Source organism: Ranitomeya imitator, chromosome 1, assembly GCF_032444005.1.
Source record: "Ranitomeya imitator isolate aRanImi1 chromosome 1, aRanImi1.pri, whole genome shotgun sequence".
Classification (NCBI taxonomy): domain Eukaryota; kingdom Metazoa; phylum Chordata; class Amphibia; order Anura; family Dendrobatidae; genus Ranitomeya; species Ranitomeya imitator.
In genome coordinates this window covers 1,212,387,695-1,212,408,695 of record NC_091282.1, presented here as the reverse complement: position 1 = coordinate 1,212,408,695, position 21,001 = coordinate 1,212,387,695, and the positions used below count along the sequence as shown (strand labels likewise).

Below are 21,001 nucleotides of genomic sequence, written 5' to 3'. Positions count from 1 at the left end.
TGAACCTGGCAGACAGCAGACCTGGTAAATGAGGGGGTAATGAATGGCCCTACTAACCCCAATCCCAATTCTCTGACCTTAATTCTCTAGTGCTCCTACTGACACTGAGCTCTCTTTCATATTTTTATCCCGTTTTATTTCATAACTGTTTGTACATATTTGTATTTTGTTTTTTGTTTTTGAATATCATTTCTATCTTTTGAAAACACTGCTGATTCTTCTGGAGTAAAACTATAAATTTGCTAGCTTCGTTCTTCTGGCTGTATAAGCGATCCGTTAGTACTCAGCGCAAATTCACAATACCGAACGGATGCCCGATCCACCATTAATGGGTCAGTGGTGGCAGCATAGTGTGAAGGAACAAATTATGAAAGATTCTCCATTTTGTGCTAGATTCTCCATTTTGTGCTTTGACTCCATTTTCTTGTTGGTTAAAGATAAATTCTGTTATTCAATGAAGTAACTCTGTCCTGTTTCTCACGAAGATAACATTTTGTTATTCAACTAGGCTATGGTTTATAATTGGTATAAAGACCTTGAGTGTTCTAACTCGAGCCAGGGAGGAGACTCGGGAGAGTATCGCTAGATAAGTCTTTGAGGCACCTGTTAATATTTTTTATGTCAAAAAGACACGACCATATCTGTAGTTTCCGTTTTTTCCTGTATCTTTATGGTTAAGTTTTTCCTGCATTCTTATAGGTTAAGTGCTGAAAGTGTGTTTTTATACTATTGGTTGAAGTAGAATTTGCTAACATGATAAAAGTGCAACACAATAAACAGAGGGTAGGAATCTCTTTTGATTGTCCCAGACAGAGCTACGTCTCCGTCTGGTCATTTTCAGTTGCCGGCAACGCCCTGTAGATTAATTTGGAAATCACTGAGTCAACCGTGAAGGATCAATTTAGATCCTCCCTCAACAGCAGCGCTGTGGACGCACCGTATGTTCTCTGCCGTCTATGGGTGTGTGCAGACGATCCGGAAGTGGCAGCGCTGTGGACGCACCGTATGTTCTCTGCCATCTATGGGTGTGTGCAGACGATCCGGAAGTGGCAGCGCTGTGGACTCACTGTATGTTCTCTGCCGTCTATGGGTGTGTGCAGACGATCCGGAAGTGGCAGCGCTGTGAACGCACCGTATGTTCTCTGCCGTCTATGGGAGTGTACAGACGATCCGGAAGTGGCAGCGCTGTGGATGCACCGTACCTCAACAGCTTGGCGCCCAACGTGGGGCCCCAAACAGGAACCCTCTGCCCCCCGGAGGACAACAAGACAAAGGACCCTCGGACCGGACACAGGCACTGGAAAATTGGGACTGATCATCCCCCACAACAACCACGGTAAGGTGGCAGTTATACTGTCCAGACTGACCATTTGGTGTGGTTTTCCTGTGTTTGTGCTGCAAAGAGGATCTGAGGTTTGTCCCCGATGGTGGGGTGATTCTTGGGTGGAATCATATAGAGGTGTAGTTCCGTTGGGAGCCCAGTGCTCGAACCGTACCCCGGATTGACCAGTGATGTGATTCTCTTTATAGTCAAAATATCCTGAATTCCTGATCATTGTTAGAATCAAGCGCGGTGAGGTGATCGAAGATTGGGTAGGATACGTAACTCAGGAATATATAGAAGTATACAGTATATATATCCAGAGCTGTCCAGAGGGTTAGTCTGAGACGCCCTCCTCCTTTCACTGAGTACCGCGTTTTTGGGTCGTCCCAGCGGGGGACAGAGACCCAGTGGAACAAACCGTAAAAGGCCTCTCGGTATTGTGCACAACTAAGTAAGGATATTTAGCTCTAAAGGAGAATTATGTTTCCATGGAAGTAAGAGAAGACTTTGTGAATTTGTGTGATAAATCTGTTATTGTTAGCCCAAAGATGGGGAAAATGTTCTCAATCATGGGTTTTTCTAAGGTGGTCTGGTTTTTCATATGAATTGTGTGATGAAGGTTTTGTAGAAATTAATTAAGTCTGAGAACTGCTGTATTCTGTTTCTGTGTAGATTTCTAAGATACCCAATGGGAGGGGTAGGTCAAACATCTGCGCTATTGCTTTCTTCTTTCTGTGTTGAGGAATGCTGTAAATTCTTATCTTGTCTCTGGTATGGAGGGGGCACGTAGCTGCGTCCTCTCTGAATTTTATGTCCTTGGTGTAAAACGCGCTGGGAGATCTGTGTTTTGTTTAAAACAACAATATTGTATTGAATTAGAAAGAAATATTGTAAGTTTAAAGTAAAAAATGGCGCCTAGTTTTAGAAGGAAACTTGTAAGAGATTGTTTGGTTATCAGTGTAATTGAAAGATTGGTAAAAGATTCATCTGCTTCAAGTTGAGTGGTTGATATATAGCAAATTAAGGATTAACAGAGGAAGTGAATTCTGATTTGCTTTTGTTACGTTGAAAAAGGAAAGTTGTCAATTACTATGACAAAAAACTGGATGTTTGTGGTGCAAGAAGGAACTGAGAAAGTGACTGAGATCAATGTGTTGGGAAAGCAAACAATAAAAAATTTGGGACAGGGGGTCTCCCTGCTAGATAATATGGTCACTCCCCAGGAAATTAAGCCTCTTCTCCCGACTGTAAGCCGTATGCCCTTTAACCCCAAGGCACCAATATATCCTAGACTGCCGAGAAGTTCTATGGGTGTCTTATGGTAGTATTTAAAGATCTGGGGTTTTCACTGTATAATAAAGCCCATTCACACCTTTTTGTGGCAGCTTTGATTTCCGGCCTTAAATCTGAATTGAAAGAGGCAATAATGTCAGTGAGACCCGATATTGAGAATTCCACTCCGGATGATGCATTGAAAAAAGTAGTACAAAGTTTTCAGAAGACCTTAACCCGCATTGCATCAACAGGGAAATCAAGGGTTAAACCAGTAGCCGCAGCGATTTCTGCTCCAATCTCAGCCCCCCCCCCCCCCCACAGTTACAAGGACGCAGCTGGTTCCTTATCAGTGGCCCAGACTCCAGCTCCAGCCCTCCTCCCACCGTACACAAATCCAGTCCCATACTCCAATATCCCTTTTTAACCCTATGTCTGGGAATCTCCCTCGCCATGTTAATTCTCAGATCAAGAGCTTGTTTTAATCAGTGTAGATGGCAGACCCAATAAATATACTCTCACAAAACCAATCCCTGTGGGAGCTTTCCCTGAAGTTACTGCTCAGTTTGTAATCTCTCCCACATGTCTGGTAAATTTACTGGGGGCAGATTTATTATCACAGTTCCACTCCAGAGTATAATTCCAAGATGATGGTCAGATGGTATTTATGGTATATTAGCTGAAGAGCCCGGCGTTGCCTGGGCATAGTAAATATCTGTGGTTAGTTATAGCGCCTCACTTCTCTTATTTTCCCATCACGCCTCTCATTTTCCCAATCACATCTTTCATTTTCCCCCTCACATCTCTCATTTTCTCCCTCACTCCTCTCATTCCCCCCTAACACTTGTCATTTCAACCTCACATCTGTCATTTTCTGATCACTCCACTATTTTTCCTCACTTCTCTCATTTTGCACTCACACCTTTTCATTTTCACCTCACACCTCTCATTTTCACCTCATCACCTCAGTACATACATGTTTGCCATCTCCCTTATATATAGTATACATCTGTATGTCATCTCCTGTATATAGTATATACCTGTATGTCATCTCCCCTGTATATAGTATATACCTGCTGTGTGTCATCTCCCCTATATATAGTATATACCTGAATGTCATCTCCTTCTATATATAGTATATACCTGTATGTCATCTCCTCCTGTATATAGTATATACCTGTGTGTCATCTCCCCTGTATATAGTATATATCTGAGTGTCATCTCCTCCTGCATATAGTATATACCTGCATGTCATCTTCTATATATAGAATATACCTGTATGTCATCTCCTCCTGTATATAGTATATATCTGTGTGTCATCTCCCCTGTATACAGTATATATCTGAGTGTCATCTCCTCCTGCATATAGTATATACCTGCATGTCATCTTCTATATATAGCATATACCTGTATGTCATCTCCTCCTGTATATAGTATATACCTGTATGTCATCTCCTCCTGTATATATATGTACCTATATGTCATCTCCTCCTCTATATAGTATATACCTGTGTGTCATCTCCCCTGTATATAGTATATATCTGTGTGTCATATCCCCTGTATATAGTATATACCTGTGTGTCATCTCCTCCTGTATTAGACGTCGTTCACACGTTATTTGCTCAGTATTTTTACCTCAGTATTTGTAAGCTAAATTGGCAGCCTGATAAATCCCCAGCCAACAGGAAGCCCTCCCCCTGGCAGTATATATTAGCTCACACATACACATTACAGACAGGTCATGTGACTGACAGCTGCCGTATTTCCTATATGGTGCAATTGTTGTAGTTTGTCTGCTTATTAATCAGATTTTTATTTTTGAAGGATAATACCAGACTTGTGTGTGTTTTAGGGCGAGTTTCATTTGTCAAGTTATGTGTGTTGAGTTGCATGTGGCGACATGCATGTAGCAACTTTTGTGAGATGAGTTTTGTGTAGCAACTTTTTGTGTGTCGAGTTACATGTGACAGGTTAGTGTAGCAAGTTGTGTGCAGCAAGTTTTGCGCATGGAGAGTTTTGCGCGTTGCGAGTATTATGTGTGGTGCCTTTTGAGTATGTGCAAGTTTTGTGCGAGGCAACTTTTGCATGTGTTGCAACTTTTGTGCATGTGGCAATTTTTCCGCGTGTGCAAGTTTTGCGTGTGGCAAGTTTTTCATGAGGAGAATTTTGCACTTGTGGCGAGTTTTGCAAGAGCCTAGTTTTTGCATGTGGCGAGTTCTGCGCGTGGCGAGTTTTGAGTTGCGACTTTTGTGTTTTGACTTTTATGTGGCGAGGTTGGAGAATGTGTGGTGAAATGTGTGATGAGGGTGATATGTGTTCAAGCACGTGGTAGTGTGTGGCGCATTTTGTGTGTGTTCATATCCCCATGTGTGGTGAGTATCCCATGTCGAGGCCCCACCTTAGCAACTGTACGGTATATACTCTTTGGCGCCATCGCTCTCATTCTTTAAGTCCCCCTTGTTCACATCTGGCAGCCGTCAATTTGCCTCCTACACTTTTCCTTTCATTTTTTCCCATTATGTAGATAGGGGCAAAATTGTTTGGTGAATTGGAAAGCGCGGGGTTAAAATTTCACCTCACAACGTAGCCTATGACGCTCTCAGGGTCCAGACGTGTGACTGTGCAAAATTTTGTTTCTGTAGCTGCGACGCTTCCAACACTTTTCCTTTCACTTTTTTCCCCATTATGTAGATAGGGGCAAAATTGTTTGGTGAATTGGAACGCGCGGGGTTAAAATTTTGCCTCACAACATAGCCTATGACGCTCTCGGGGTCCAGACGTGTGACTGTGCAAAATTTTGTGGCTGTAGCTGCGACGGTGCAGATGCCAATCCCGGACATACACACACACACACACACACACACATTCAGCTTTATATATTATATAACCCCTATGCAGATGAATATAATGAGATGTATAACTTACACGCCCTTCCCACGGTTATGATGGCCCTGATAGGCCCAGATCCACCCCCAATAATGCCTGTAAAACCAGTAAAAGTGTTTCTCAAACCTGGTGCCCCTTTTCCCAAAGTCCAACAGTACCCTTTGAAACATGATCAGGAGCGGGGCCTCAAGGGTCAAGTACAAACGTTACTCGATAATGGTGCCACGGTACCCTGTGTTTCCCCATGTAACACGCCTTTGTTTCCCGTTAAGAAAAAGACCCCACCCGGCCAACCCCCTGTGTACTGGCTGGTACAAGATCTACGGGCAGTTAATGCAGCTACTGTTCTAGAAACTCTGGTGCCTAATCCATATACTCTCTTGTCCCAGATATCTCAGGATGCTGCTTGGTTCACAGTCATTGACCTTGCCAATGCCTTCTTCAGCATTCCATTACACCCAGATTGACTGTTCTGTTTGCATTCATTTATCAGGGACGACAATTGAAGTGGACAGTTATGCCACAAGGGGCCCAAAACAGTCCCAATCAGTGTGCAAAAAATATGGGCGAGTGTCTTTTATCCTGGCAGTTAAATCACCCCTATGTCACGCTGCTTCAGTATGTGGCTGACCTTTTGTTGTGTGCACGGACAGAGCAGGAAGCCATTGTTGCCACTGTTAGCTTCCTCAAGTATCTGGCAGATCTGAACTGTCCGGTTTCGACCTCGAGACTTCAGTTCAGCCTTGGTCAAGTGATATTTTTGGGTCACTGTCTCCTTCAGGGTGCCAGACACGCCACACAGAGAAAAAAAAAAAAATAGCCGTTAGCTCCCTTCCTTTCCCAAAAGATGAGACTGAACTCCAGCGTTTTCTTGGACTATGTACTTATTCTTGTCAGTGGATACCGGACGCATCCCGCATAATGCTACCTCTCTACAAGGCCCTGAAAGACGGTTCAAGATATGGTGATGATTTTGGCAGATTCCACACAGGATACGGTTACTACAGAAGATACTGTATTGCCCGGAACTGCACTCCCTCCCTCACTGTCAGCACAAGAAGCAGAACTTCAGGCTCTGTCTACTGCATGTACTTTGGCCAAAGACAGGCGGGCTAATATATACACGGACTCACAGTATGCATTTGGTATTGCTCATGATTTCGGAGCTCTATGGGCCAATCGAGGGTTTATTACTACTGCCAGGACTCCACTGGAGAATGCTGAAGCTGTTAAAACCCTCATGGACTCAATCAAATTACCTACTCAGGTGGCCATTATCAAAGTTAAGGAGCACGGTCCTAGGAACAGTCCACAGACTGTTGGTAACACCTTTGCGGATATGCAAGCAAAATCTGCTGCTCTCCTACCCGTTGAACTGACCATACCAACTATGGTGACCACACGCTCTCAGCGTAAACAGTTACAAGAAACACTGACTCTACAGGAACCTGATGATCCACAACAGACTGAAGTTTTCTGTCGGACCCCGCGAGACTGCTTATTGACGTTGCAGAGAATGTCTCCCAAGGAAGAAGTGAAGCAGTGGAAGGCTGATGGAGCACGTATGGACAATGGTCTCTGGAAGAAGGACCAACTTGTGTGTCTCCTTAAGTGGATGTACCCTGCTATTGCCACGTGGGCACATGGGCCCACACATCGAGGAAAAAAAAACAGGCCCTTGCCCTGGTACAAAAATTCTACTGGGCTCCAGGTATTTCTACAGTCCTGACAGCACTCAACCGTATATGTAATATCTGTCAGACCTGCAATCCCGGTCAACTTCAACGTGTACTCCCGAAGCACCTTGCTAAGCCCGACTATTCTTTCCAAAGGCTCCAGGTGGACCACATAATGTTGCCCAAGTCTGCAAGGTTTGAATATTGTCTGGTGGTTGTCGACATGTTCTCCAGTTGGCCGGAAGCATTCCCCGTTACCAACATGACTGCAAAGACCACAGCAAAGAAACTGGTGATGGAAGTTATATGCAGATATGGTGTTCCAGAAGTTGTTGAAAGTGACCAAGGCCCGGCCTTTTCTTCTCATGTGTATCAGGAGGTTCTGACAATGCTTGGATCCACTGTAGCCCTCCATACTCCTTACCATCCACAATCTAGTAGGAAAATTGAGAGGCTGAACGGCACACTGTAGGGACAATTGACCAAAATGATGCAGGAGACTACGGCTCCATGGCCAGAGCTCCTACGTATTGTACTGTACCACATTCATACTACCCGTAAGGCAAAGCATGGCCTGTCCCCATATGAGATATTGTTTGGTGCTAGGCCCCCAGTTGCAAATTTTCAGTCTCAGTAGTTGTCGAAGAAACTGACCGTGCTGTTCAATATGTTATTCAGCTTAGTAAAAATGTTGCTAACACCCATGTTTTAGTTTATTCTTCCTTTCCAGATTCAGCAGAAACCGACACTTGTCACAACTTGAAGTCTGGTGGTTTTGTGGTCATGAAAAGCTATGTCAGAAAACACGGACTAGAACCCTTGTATGACGGTCCCTACCAAGTCCTCCTCATTACTCCTATGTCAGTAAAGCTGGAAGGAAGGCCGACGTGGATCCACGTATCGCAGTGCAAGCTTGTCAAACAGACTAGTAGCAAATAATGGGACATAATGTTTTGGTTTTTCGTATTTCCATATAATAATATTGGTAACCGCATGGGACAGTCTAAATTCTCCAACATCCTTGAATAATAAGTTTGTACAATATCATGAAAGATTAGTAGTACAGATGGGTATAGCCAATAAAATAGTCAGTTCTATTTTCATTTACCCTATGATTACACAAATGTGGGATAAATTGCTTAGGGCTACAGACTAGATCATCAAATTTGGGATATATTGGATATACTTAATACTACTGTCGCTGTCCAAAACCAACTTATCATAGTCACTAATCAACATACTGTAGTACTGGATTACTTAACAGCAGCACAGGGTGGTATGTGTCAGATTATTGGACCCGCTTTCTGTCATTATATAGATCCCAATAGTACTCTAAAGTTAAAGTTAGAGGATATTCAAAAAGTCAGAGATCAATATGATAAAGACGAAGACCGTAATAGGGACAGTTGGTGGACAGACACCTTCTCCTTTCTTAATCCAGCCAATTGGTTTGAGGGACTTGGGGGCTGGATATCTGGAATCATGCAAAGTTTGTTACACATCGCTGCCTTTATCCTTGTCATGTATGTAATACTAACACTTGTTCTTTGGTTTATTTCTGTATGTATTAGGAAATTCTGCACTAAGACAACTAATGATTAAACCAAAAGCGTTGCCACCCCTGCTCTTCTCTACACCAATTTCACAAAGTTACCTGATGAAGATGTTGAAGCCAAGCGTATGGCTATCTTCAAAGGATCCCCACCACCGTTATCAATAATTATTAGTCGTAAATTCTAGTATACAGGGGGGATGGGTATGCTGCAACAGCCATGGCTGGTAACATGGCACCAGTCATGTGAAGACCAGTACCCCTCGAGCTTATAGCTTGGGATAGTACCTCTGATTCTGGACATTAATTAACAAAATTTATCTAGAGGGGAATGTGAAGGAACAAATTATGAAAGATTCTCCATTTTGTGCTTTGACTCCATTTTCTTGTTGGTTAAAGATAAATTCTGTTATTCCATGAAGTAATTCTGTCCTGTTTCTCACGAAGATAACATTTTGTTATTCAACTAGGCTATGGTTTATAATTGGTATAAAGACCTTGAGTGTTCTAACTCGAGCCAGGGAGGGGACTCGGGGGTGTATCGCTAGATAAGTCTTTGAGGCACCTGTTAATATTTTTTATGCCAAAAAGACACGACCATATCTGTAGTTTCCGTTTTTTCCTGTATCTTTATGGGTTAAGTTTTTCCTGCATTCTTATAGGTTAAGAACTGTGAGCGTGTTCTTATGTTGATTGGTGGAAGTAGAATTTGCTAATATGATAAAACTGCAACACAATAAACGGGGGCCCAGAGATCTGCTCGATCCCCCATACAGAGACATGAGTCTCCGTCTGGTCATTGTCAGTTGCCGGCAACGCCCTGTAGATTAATTTGGAAATCACTGAGTCAACCGTGAAGGATCAATTTAGATCCTCCCTCAACAATAGTTGTCGTATTTATGTGGTGTTGGGACTCGATGGTGACTGGATCGAGGTGTATATATATGTTCCTACCTGGAACCAGTGGTATATATACATCCACTCACATCACGTGCAGCAATATTCAACAAATTAGAGCAGCTGCGCCCTTTTCTTATTCTCTGTTAATACCCTTATTGGTCAGCAGGGTAAGGGGGCGCCAGAGAGCGGCAAGTTCCTACTAAGTTCGTGACAAATTGGTGGCAGAGCGGTGGGATCATAGAGTGTTAGTGATCTGGTCTGAGCAATCATTTCTCTTAGGCTACTTTCACACTTCCATCGGTACGGGGCTCTCACAAACCGTAAGGCTTTGTGCACACGTTGCGGATTAGGCTTAGGAATTTCTGGAGCGGATTCTGCCTCTCCTGGCAGAAAACGCACCTGCGGATTTGTCGCGTTTTTTGTGCGTTTTTGCTGCGGTTTTCTTGCGGATTTGCTGCACTTTTTACCCCTGCGGTTTTCTATAATGGAATGGGTACAAAAACGCTGCAGATTCACAAAAAAGAAGTGACCTGCTACTTCTTTTAAACCACAGCGTTTCCGCAGCGGATTTTCCGCACAGTGTGCACAGCAGTTTTTTTTTCTCATTGATTTACATTGTACTGTAAATCAATTGTGGATCTGCAGCGTTTCTGCACTGAAAAAAACGCTGTGGATCCGCAGAGAATCCGCAATGTGTGCACACACCCTAAATGTAGCACAATGTGGGCAGCGGATGCAGTTTTACCACGCATCCACTGCCCATTGTGATGAGCGAGGAGGAGGGGACGGAGTGGTGGACACGACGCACAAAAAAAGTTACATGGAACTTTTTTTGTGCCGGCGGTCCGCCAAAACACAACACATCCTTCAAACGACGGATGCGACGTGTGGCCATACGTCGCAATGTGTCGCTAATGCAAGTCTATGGAGAAAGAACGCATCCTGCGAGCAATATTGCAGGATGCATTTTTTTTCTCCAAAACGACGCATTGCAAGGGAGGCCAAACGACGGATGCGTGAAAGTAGCCTCACTTAAAACTTGCACAGTTCTCGAGAGGACCCTGCGCAAAAAGTTTTGAAGATGGAACTCAGTTTATTAGATCTGAGGCAATACTGTATGTGTAGCAGTTACACCCTTCCCCCTCTTCTATTCTATCTTATTTGGAGATCATGGCTGCAGTTGGGGAGTTCTGGTCTCCTATTCTCATGAATCACTCCCCTGACACCTGCATCACCGCATGTAACCATGCTTTCCACTTAATGGAAAAAAACCACAAGTTCCTACAGGATTGGGTGAGTGCTGCATTTCTTTCTATCTGTTAAAGATTTATATAAAGAATTTGCACCTCCCAGAAGATTTCCTGCGAGGCCAATTAAGAGGACACAGGTAGTGTGAACATACTCTAATGTTGGATCTTGGTGCCTGAAATAACCCTTTTTATTCCTTCTGGCTGGAATATGTACGACCAAAGGCATTGACCCCTTGGCGAAAGCAAAGAACAAATGATCGCTGAATTGGTACGACATGACGCAGAGCAAGCCTGTCTCCAGAGCTCAGCGGAAACAGGGGTCAGTATGGACAATACTGCTCCAGGGGTCCCACCTGTAGATGCAAGCCACATTAGCAACCAGTGCAGAGTTGACCCCTATTTGCAAATGGCTCTACAACTATACCCCGCACAGGATTATCAAGGACGGCTGAGGCTAATTCACCAACATCAGGAGAGAGCCGAGCGGCAGGCCCAAGCCCAGCGAGAGGCCAAGAGAGCCGAGCGGCAGGCCCAAGCCCAGCGAGAGGCCAAGAGAGCCGAGCGGCAGGCCCAAGCCCAGCGAGAGGCCAAGAGAGCCGAGCGGCAGGCTCAAGCCCCGCGAGAGGCCAAGAGAGCCGAGCAGCAGGCTCAAGCCCAGCGAGAGGCCAAGAGAGCCGAGCAGCAGGCCCAAGCCCAGCGAGAGGCCAAGAGAGCCGAGCAGCAGGCCCAAGCCCAGCGAGAGGCCAAGGGAGCCGAGCGGCAGGCCCAAGCCCAGCGAGAGGCCAAGAGAGCCGAGCAGCAGGCCCAAGCCCAGCGAGAGGCCAAGAGAGCCGAGCAGCAGGCTCAAACCCAGCGAGAGGCCAAGAGAGCCGAGCAGCAGGCCCAAGCCCAGCGAGAGGCCAAGGGAGCCGAGCGGCAGGCCCAAGCCCAGCGAGAGGCCAAGAGAGCCGAGCAGCAGGCCCAAGCCCAGCGAGAGGCCAAGAGAGCCGAGCGGCAGGCCTAAGCCCAGCGAGAGGCCAAGAGAGCCGAGCGGCAGGCCAAGAGAGCTGAGCGGCAGGCCCAAGCCCAGCGAGAAGCCAAGACAGCCAAGCGGCAGGCCCAAGCCCAGCGAGAGGCCAAGACAGCCAAGCGGCAGGCCCAAGCCCAGCGAGAGGCCAAGAGAGCCGAGCAGCAGGCCCAAGCCCAGTGAGAGGCCAAGAGAGCCGAGCAGCAGGCCCAAGAGAGCCGAGCGGCAGGCCCAAGCTTGGAGAGACCTTGAGCTGCAGATGGCCCAACTCGGGATATCACCATAAATATCCTATAGAAGGATTGGCTACACATATGGCACTTCCCAAACTCAAAAACACCTATAAATTACAGAAGCTAATGCCAAAATCCAAGTATTTCAAACAAGCATATCTTTATTCAATATATTTTATAAAAACATATCACACTGGAGATACATATGCATAAAAACTTAGTACCGCCATATAGAGGTAGATGATAACAGGAATGTATCCACAATTCCACATATATGTAGTAATATTAAATCAGACTGACAAAAAAGCATATACAAAAGTCCTTATAACCAGAGACAACAAAGTGTCCCAAATTAGCCGGGATGTATTATAGTACAAGAAAAATACAAAAAATATTCAGTGCCATATCCATAGCTACATGACTTGTTTAAGTACCCTTCAGAGTTATAAGGTTATAAGGATAACACCATAGTGGAACTGATATGCAGAGCTATCAAAGGAAAACATACAAATGCCTCATATAGGCCTCAATGCCAAACCAAAGTAAGTAAACAAGGGTTAATACATAACCTGTATATGCGGCACCTTCCCCGACGCGCGTTTCGCGTTCCGCTTCTTCTTAGGGGGTCTGTTTAGCATGTGTCAAATGACAAATGCTAAACAGACTCCTAAGAAGAAGCGGAACGCGAAACGCGCGTCGGGGAAGGTGCCGCAGATACAGGTTATGTATTAATCCTTGTTTACTTACTTTGGTTTGGCATTGAGGCCTACATGAGGCATTTGTATGTTTTCCTTTGATAGCTCTGTGTGACGGGGTGTACGGCAGAGCAGGAAGGGACAACAGGCCAAGGGATGATTCCACAGATTTATTATCAAGAACGCTGGAACAACACATGCAGGTAGATCTACAGAGTCCACAATTAGTCCAGATAACAAAGCAATAGTCCACACGAGTCCAAGGGATCCCAAAACAATCCCACAAACGATGAGATATGTCCTGTTGTGAATTCTGTGGCAGAGCTCCCTCCTGTGGTCACAAGTGGTACTTCGGCTGATTCTCTCTGGGAGCTTCCGTTTGTGGAGGAAACTGGTACTGCGGCTTCTGAGTTTCCTCCCTCAGGTGATCTGGTGAGGTCGTTAGGTGCTTCTCTACTTAACCCCACCTAATGCTTTCATCCATGCTTCCTGTCAATGTTCCAGTGTTGGACTTGTTTTTCCCTGGATCATTCCTGTGGCCTGCTGCTCTGCATAGCTAAGTTCTTCTTTGCTATTTGTTTGCTATTTTTTCTGTCCAGCTTGTCTATTTGTTTTGCTGGAAGCTCTGGGACGCAAAGGGTGTACCTCCGTGCCGTTAGTTCGGTGCGGAAAGTCTTTTTGCCCCCTTTGCGTGGTTTTCTTTAGGGTTTTGTGTAGACCGCAAAGTTATCTTTCCTATCCTCGCTCTGTTAAGAAAGTCGGGCCTCACTTTGCTGAATCTATTTCATCCCTATGTTTGTCTTTTCATCTTAACTCACAGCCATTATATGTGGGGGGCTGCCTTTTCCTTTGGGGTATTTCTCTGAGGCAAGGTAGGCTTATTTTCTATCTTCAGGCTAGTTAGTTTCTCAGGCTGTGCCGAGTTGCATAGGGAGCGTCAGGCGCAATCCACGGCTGCCTCTAGTGTTGTTTGGAGAGGATTAGGGATTGCGGTCTGCAGAGTTCCCACGTCTCAGAGCTCGTTCTATTATTTTGGGTTATTGTCAGATCACTGTATGTGCTCTGACCTCCATGTCCATTGTGATACTGAATTGCCTTTCATAACAATGTCCTCAGCTCAAGTCTCGCCCCGTTCGCTTCCGCAGTCACAGATGGACATGGGGTCTTGCCTCAGCTAAGAATCCCCACTCCTTCTCCTTCAAGGATCAACTCACATCTGATCTCAAAATAAGAATGGATTGTCTGAGGTCCTGGGATCCGCCCATGAAGGGGGGTAGGGGTCACACCTTCTATTCAATGGTTGGGTCCACCAGAAGATTCTAGACTGGTGGGCTCCACGTAGTCTATGTAATATGTACATTTGACTAGCCACCTGCTGTGAGGAAGAATGGCTATTCTTCACTAGTGGTGTTGACAAAGCTTAATTACATTAGAGCTGAGGGCTGCAAGTATTGGGGGAAGGAGACATTGTTACAGGTGAACTCCCAGCACAAGAGAATACATAAATTACAGCTAATAGAAACCAGAGAACAGTTACATACATCAAATGGCATATTATTCAAATACAGGGCAGGGCAAAAGTACATATCATGACAATCTGCATATCAGTTCCACTATGGTGTTATCCTTATAACCTTATAACTCTGAAGGGTACTTAAACAAGTCATGTAGCTATGGATATGGCACTGAATATTTTTTGTATTTTTCTTGTACTATAATACATCCCGGCTAATTTGGGACACTTTGTTGTCTCTGGTTATAAGGACTTTTGTATATGCCTTTTTGTCAGTCTGATTTAATATTACTACATATATGTGGAATTGTGGATACATTCCTGTTATCATCTACCTCTATGTGGCGGTACTAAGTTTTTATGCATATGTATCTCCAGTGTGATATGTTTTTATAAAATATATTAAATAAAGATATGCTTGTTTGAAATACTTGGATTTTGGCATTAGCTTCCGTAATTTATAGGTGTTTTCGGGATATCACCATCTAGCCCACAGAACTGTGAGTCTAATAATTCTACAACCTTTAAATCCTGGCCAGAGCACTTTCCAGTGATGGAAAAGGACGTGGACATGGACATATTTCTGAGGGGATTTGAAAAGACCTGCAGACAGTACCAACTGCTTCCCGACCAGTGGGCATGGCAAGGCCCTGGATGTGTTTGCTACTCTTCCTTCAGAGCTAGATTGGAACTATGAGGCCATCAAGAAGGCCCTAATACAGAAGTACCAATTGACTCCCGAGGTCTACTGTAAAAAGTTCCAGAACCTCCAACGTGGACCACACGACAGCTACAGCGATGTGGTGCCTGGGCTCAGACCCAACCTTGAGCAGTGGGTCCAAGGACTGCTAGTGAACACACTTGAGCAGATAAAGGACCTGATTGTGAAAGACCAGTTCCTACATTTATGTCCGGCTGAGGTGCGACAGTTCGTGATGGACCGGGAGCCAAAAGAGGCGGATAATGCAGCACAGATTGCCGACACCTAAGAGGCAAATCATAAACCGAAGGTGCGGAAGTCTGTCACCACCAGCTGGAAAGGGAGTAAGCCATCGACTGTCATCATTGCCCCTGCCAGCTGACCCTCCATAGGCCCTGTCTCCTTTGCCAACACAAGCCTACATCTGATCTCCGCAAGTGTTATTTCTGCAGCCGGACTGGACATCTCAGCGCCACTTGTCTGGAGAAGCAGAAGAAGAGCCCCCACATGCAAGGCCCCAGGCCACAGTTCTTTTTATGGGTGGGCTGGTTGGGCCTGTGAAAACTTGCAGTCTGCCACCGTGTTGGACACCATCACTGTTGTCCTCAAGGACATCGGGGCCGAACGAACCCTCAAACGACCCGAACTGGTATCCGATGAGGAGATTATCCCGGAGAAAACCCTGACTGTCACCAGGATTGGGGGCGTCAGCTGTCCCCTGGCAATGGACCGGAGTTTTATAGATTGGGGTGCCAGGAGTGGGGTGAAGGAAGTGGGGGTGTCCGAAAACCTACCCACAAGCGATTTGTTGGGAACTGATTTGGGGAGGATGTTTGCTTATTATGTCCCCAACACCCCTCTCCAATCTGATACTGACGGTAATGTTAATGCTAATGATGTGAATGTCAATGCTTTACCTGACAATAATGTATCTGGGAGGTACAGGAGGGCCCAGCCATGTCACGCTGCGGGTGTTATGGCTGAGGGATCCCCTAAAAGGAGCAAGCGTTAGTGCTAAAGGGAATGGGGAGAGGCACGGGGACCATGAAGCAGGTGATGCCGTACAACTGACCAGTGTCACAAAGGAAGGTGAACTGGCTGATGGTAACTGGCCCATAAGTAGCACTGCTCCTGAGGTAATAGGGTAGGATGGGGAGGTAGTACCCATAGCAGGGCAGGCTGATGGGACTGTTATTCCCCGGGGAGATGGCCTATATAGCCTGTCAGGAAATAGGAAGAAGTTCTGAGTACTTTAGTTACACATACAGAGCTCTCAGCTGCAGTTTCCTCTGTCTGCCAACACAAGGCTGGAATTCTGAGCCACTCTTTCTCCCTCTGCCTGTGTGTAATTCTAAACCCCTCTTTTCCCCCTTCCGCAAGAATTTATATGGCTCTATGCCGCGGGCAGACAAGTCACCCTACCCTACTCATTCCCCCTTCCACCTGGTACTGGTTAAAACTGGTATAGAAACCATGAGCTTCTATTGTTCTTTTAAGGTTATATATAGCGGCACCGATCAGGGCTAGAGATATAAGGATTATATATTCTGGATGTCCATCACGGGATCTATAACTCCCTGAAATCGCTAGAAGCTAAACCCAATGAGCGCAAGGAGCGGGTTTCTCCATAAGCGGGTCAGTAACTACGCTGTGTTTACACGTAAAAGAATCGTCCCGATGTGGTGCACCTCCTGATTATAGTGTCTTACATATACGAGGTTCGTACAGCGAGCTAGGCATAAAAATGGGTGCCATAACTCTAAGAAAAGGGGAGGATTTAGCCTATAAGTGAGGTCACCACAGGGGGAGTGCCTTGGTTTTAGGCTGGGCAATAAGTGAGTGAAGCAGCAGTCTTCACGTGTCTTTGTCTGGGGGTCTAGCTGACAGACAGGGGTGTGATGCATCTGGATATATGCTCGCTCATCCTCCACAGCACACGGTCAGCCACGAAATGTGGTTTTTCAACTTTAATCCCATTTTATTTGTAATTGTATTGTACATACAGTACAGACAAAGTTTGGACACCTTCTCATTGAAAGATTTTTCTGTATTTTCATGACTATAAAATTGTACATTCACACTGAAGGCATCAAAACTATGAATTAACGTGGAATTATATACTTAACAAAAAAGTGTGAAACAACTGAAATTATGTGTTATACTCTAGGTTCTTCACAGTAGCCACCTTTTGCTTTGATGACTGCTTTTCACACTCTTGGCATTCTCTTGATGAGCTCCAAGAGGTAGTCACCAGGAATGGTTTCCACTTCACAGGTGTGCCCTGTCAGGTTGAATAAGTGGGATTTCTTGCCTTATAAATGGGTTTGGGACCATCAGTTGTGTTGTGCAGAAGTCTGGTGGATACACAGCTGATAGTCCTACTGAATAGACTGTTAGAATTTGTATTATGGCAAGAAAAAAGCAGCTAAGAAATGAAAAACGAGAGGCCATCATTACTTTAAGAAATGAAGGTCAGTCAGTCTGAAAAATTGGGAAAACTTTGAAAGTGTCCCCAAGTGCAGTGGCAAAAACCAACAAGTGCTACAAAGAAACTGGCTCACATGAGGACCGCCCCAGGAAAGGAAGACCAAGAGTCACCTCTGCTTCTGAGGATAAGTTTATCCGAGTCACCAGCCTCAGAAATCGCAGGTTAAAAGCAGCTTAGATTAGAGACCAGGTCAATGCCACACAGAGTTCTAGCAGCAGACACATCTCTACAACAACTGTTAAAGAGGAGACTTTGTGCAGCAGGCCTTCATGGTAAAATAGCTGCTAGGAAACCACTGCTAAGGACAGGCAACAAGAAGAAGAGACTTGTTTGGGCTAAAGAACACAAGGAATGGACACTAGACAAGTGGAAATCTGTGCTTTGGTCTGATGAGTCCAAATTTGAGATCTTTGGTTCCAACCACCGTGTCTTTGTGCGACACAGAAAAGGTGAACGGATGGACTCTACATGCCTGGTTCCCACCATGAAGCATGGAGGAGGAGGTGTGATGGTGTGGGGGGTGCTTTGCTGGTGACACTGTTGGGGATTTATTCAAACTTGAAGGCATACTGAACCAGCATGTCTACCACAGCATCTTGCAGCGGCATGCTATTCCATCCGGTTTGTGTTTAGTTGGACCATCATTTATTTTTCAACAGGACAATGACCCCAAACACCTCCAGGCTGTGTAAGGGCTATTTGACCAAGAAGGAGAGTGATGGGGGCTACGCCAGATGACCTGGCCTCCACAGTCACCAGACCTGAACCCAATCGAGATGGTTTGGGGTGAGCTGGACCGCAGAGTGAAGGCAAAAGGGCCGACAAGTGCTAAGCATCTCTGGGAACTCCTTCAAGATTGTTGGAAGACCATTCCCAATGACTACCTCCTGAAGCTCATCAAGAGAATGCCAAGAGTGTGCAAAGCAGTCAAAGCAAAAGGTGGCTACTTTGTAGAACCTAGAATATAAGACATTTTCAGTTGTTTCACACTTTTTTGTTAAGTATATAATTCCACATGTGTTAATTCATAGTTTTGATGCCTTCAGTGCGAATGTACAATTTTCATAGCCATGAAAATACAGAAAAATCTTTAAATTAGGTGTCCAAACTTTTGATCTGTACTGTACAATACATACATACAATCACACACATACAGACCGGACATAACTGCAAGAGAAGTATGCTGCCTTCCAGGTGCGATGATCAAGGATGTGACCGATAGGATACCAAAGCTCTTCAGCTCCAAGGACGTCCACCCATTTCTTCTGATACATGTTGGCACCAATGACACGGCAAGGAAGGACCTACCGACAATCTGCAAGGACTTTGAAGAGTTGGGGAAGAAAGTAAAGGAACTGGATGCACAGGTAGTTTTTTCTTCTATCCTTCCAGTAGACGGGCATGGCACCAGGAGATGGAACAGGATCCTTGATGCAAACAACTGGCTAAGACGATGGTGCAGACAACAAGGATTTGGATTCCTGGACCACGGTGTGAATTACTGGTATGATGGACTCCTCGCCAGAGACGGACTACACCTAAACAAACCTGGGAAACACACATTCGCCAGAAGACTCGCTACACTCATCAGGAGGGCGTTAAACTAGAAGAAGAGGGGACGGGAAGAAAAACATTAGACTCGAACAAAGACGACCCAGGAAAACATACTCAGAAGGGAGGTAAGAACATTTCTAAAACAATCCACAGTGAGGAGATTGGAACAAAACAAAATCCTCTAAACTGCATGCTCGCAAACGCCAGAAGCCTGACAAACAAGATGGAAGAACTAGAAGCAGAAATATCTACAGGTAACTTTGACATAGTGGGAATAACCGAGACATGGTTAGATGAAAGCTATGACTGGGCAGTTAACTTACAGGGTTACAGTCTGTTTAGAAAGGATCGTAAAAATCGGAGAGGAGGAGGGGTTTGTCTCTATGTAAAGTCTTGTCTAAAGTCCACTTTAAGGGAGGATATTAGCGAAGGGAATGAGGATGTCGAGTCCATATGGGTTGAAATTCATGGAGGGAAAAATGGTAACAAAATTCTCATTGGGGTCTGTTACAAACCCCCAAATATAACAGAAAGCATGGAAAGTCTACTTCTAAAGCAGATAGATGAAGCTGCAACCCATAATGAGGTCCTGGTTATGGGGGACTTTAACTACCCGGATATTAACTGGGAAACAGAAACCTGTGAAACCCATAAAGGCAACAGGTTTCTGCTAATAACCAAGAAAAATTATCTTTCACAATTGGTGCAGAATCCAACCAGAGGAGCAGCACTTTTAGACCTAATACTATCTAATAGACCTGACAGAATAACAAATCTGCAGGTGGTCGGGCATCTAGGAAATAGCGACCACAATATTGTACAGTTTCACCTGTCTTTCACTAGGGGGACTTGTCAGGGAGTCACAAAAACATTGAACTTTAGGAAGGCAAAGTTTGACCAGCTTAGAGATGCCCTTAATCTGGTAGACTGGGACAATATCCTCAGAAATAAGAATACAGATAATAAATGGGAAATGTTTAAGAACATCCTAAATAGGCAGTGTAAGCGGTTTATACCTTGTGGGAATAAAAGGACTAGAAATAGGAAAAACCCAATGTGGCTAAACAAAGAAGTAAGACAGGCAATTAACAGTAAAAAGAAAGCATTTGCACTACTAAAGCAGGATGGCACCATTGAAGCTCTAAAAAACTATAGGGAGAAAAATACTTTATCTAAAAAACTAATTAAAGCTGCCAAAAAGGAAACAGAGAAGCACATTGCTAAGGAGAGTAAAACTAATCCCAAACTGTTCTTCAACTATATCAATAGTAAAAGAATAAAAACTGAAAATGTAGGCCCCTTAAAAAATAGTGAGGAAAGAATGGTTGTAGATGACGAGGAAAAAGCTAACATATTAAACACCTTCTTCTCCACGGTATTCACGGTGGAAAATGAAATGCTAGGTGAAATCCCAAGAAACAATGAAAACCCTATATTAAGGGTCACCAATCTAACCCAAGAAGAGGTGCGAAACCGGCTAAATAAGATTAAAATAGATAAATCTCCGGGTCCGGATGGCATACACCCACGAGTACTAAGAGAACTAAGTAATGTAATAGATAAACCATTATTTCTTATTTTTAGGGACTCTATAGCGACAGGGTCTGTTCCGCAGGATTGGCGCATAGCAAATGTGGTGCCAATATTCAAAAAGGGCTCTAAAAGTGAACCTGGAAATTATAGGCCAGTAAGTCTAACCTCTATTGTTGGTAAAATATTTGAAGGGTTTCTGAGGGATGTTATTCTGGATTATCTCAATGAGAATAACTGTTTAACTCCATATCAGCATGGGTTTATGAGAAATCGCTCCTGTCAAACCAATCTAATCAGTTTTTATGAAGAGGTAAGCTATAGACTGGACCACGGTGAGTCATTGGACGTGGTATATCTCGATTTTTCCAAAGCGTTTGATACCGTGCCGCACAAGAGGTTGGTACACAAAATGAGAATGC

At 44.7% G+C, this 21,001-nt stretch overlaps 1 protein-coding gene across 1 annotated transcript in view; it reads right to left on the bottom strand.

The window, feature by feature from the left end:
• The window catches only part of DQX1 (DEAQ-box RNA dependent ATPase 1), an 82,226-nt gene that overhangs the window by 22,394 nt on the left and 38,831 nt on the right, over positions 1 to 21,001 (bottom strand). The gene's annotated exons all lie outside the window — the stretch shown is intronic.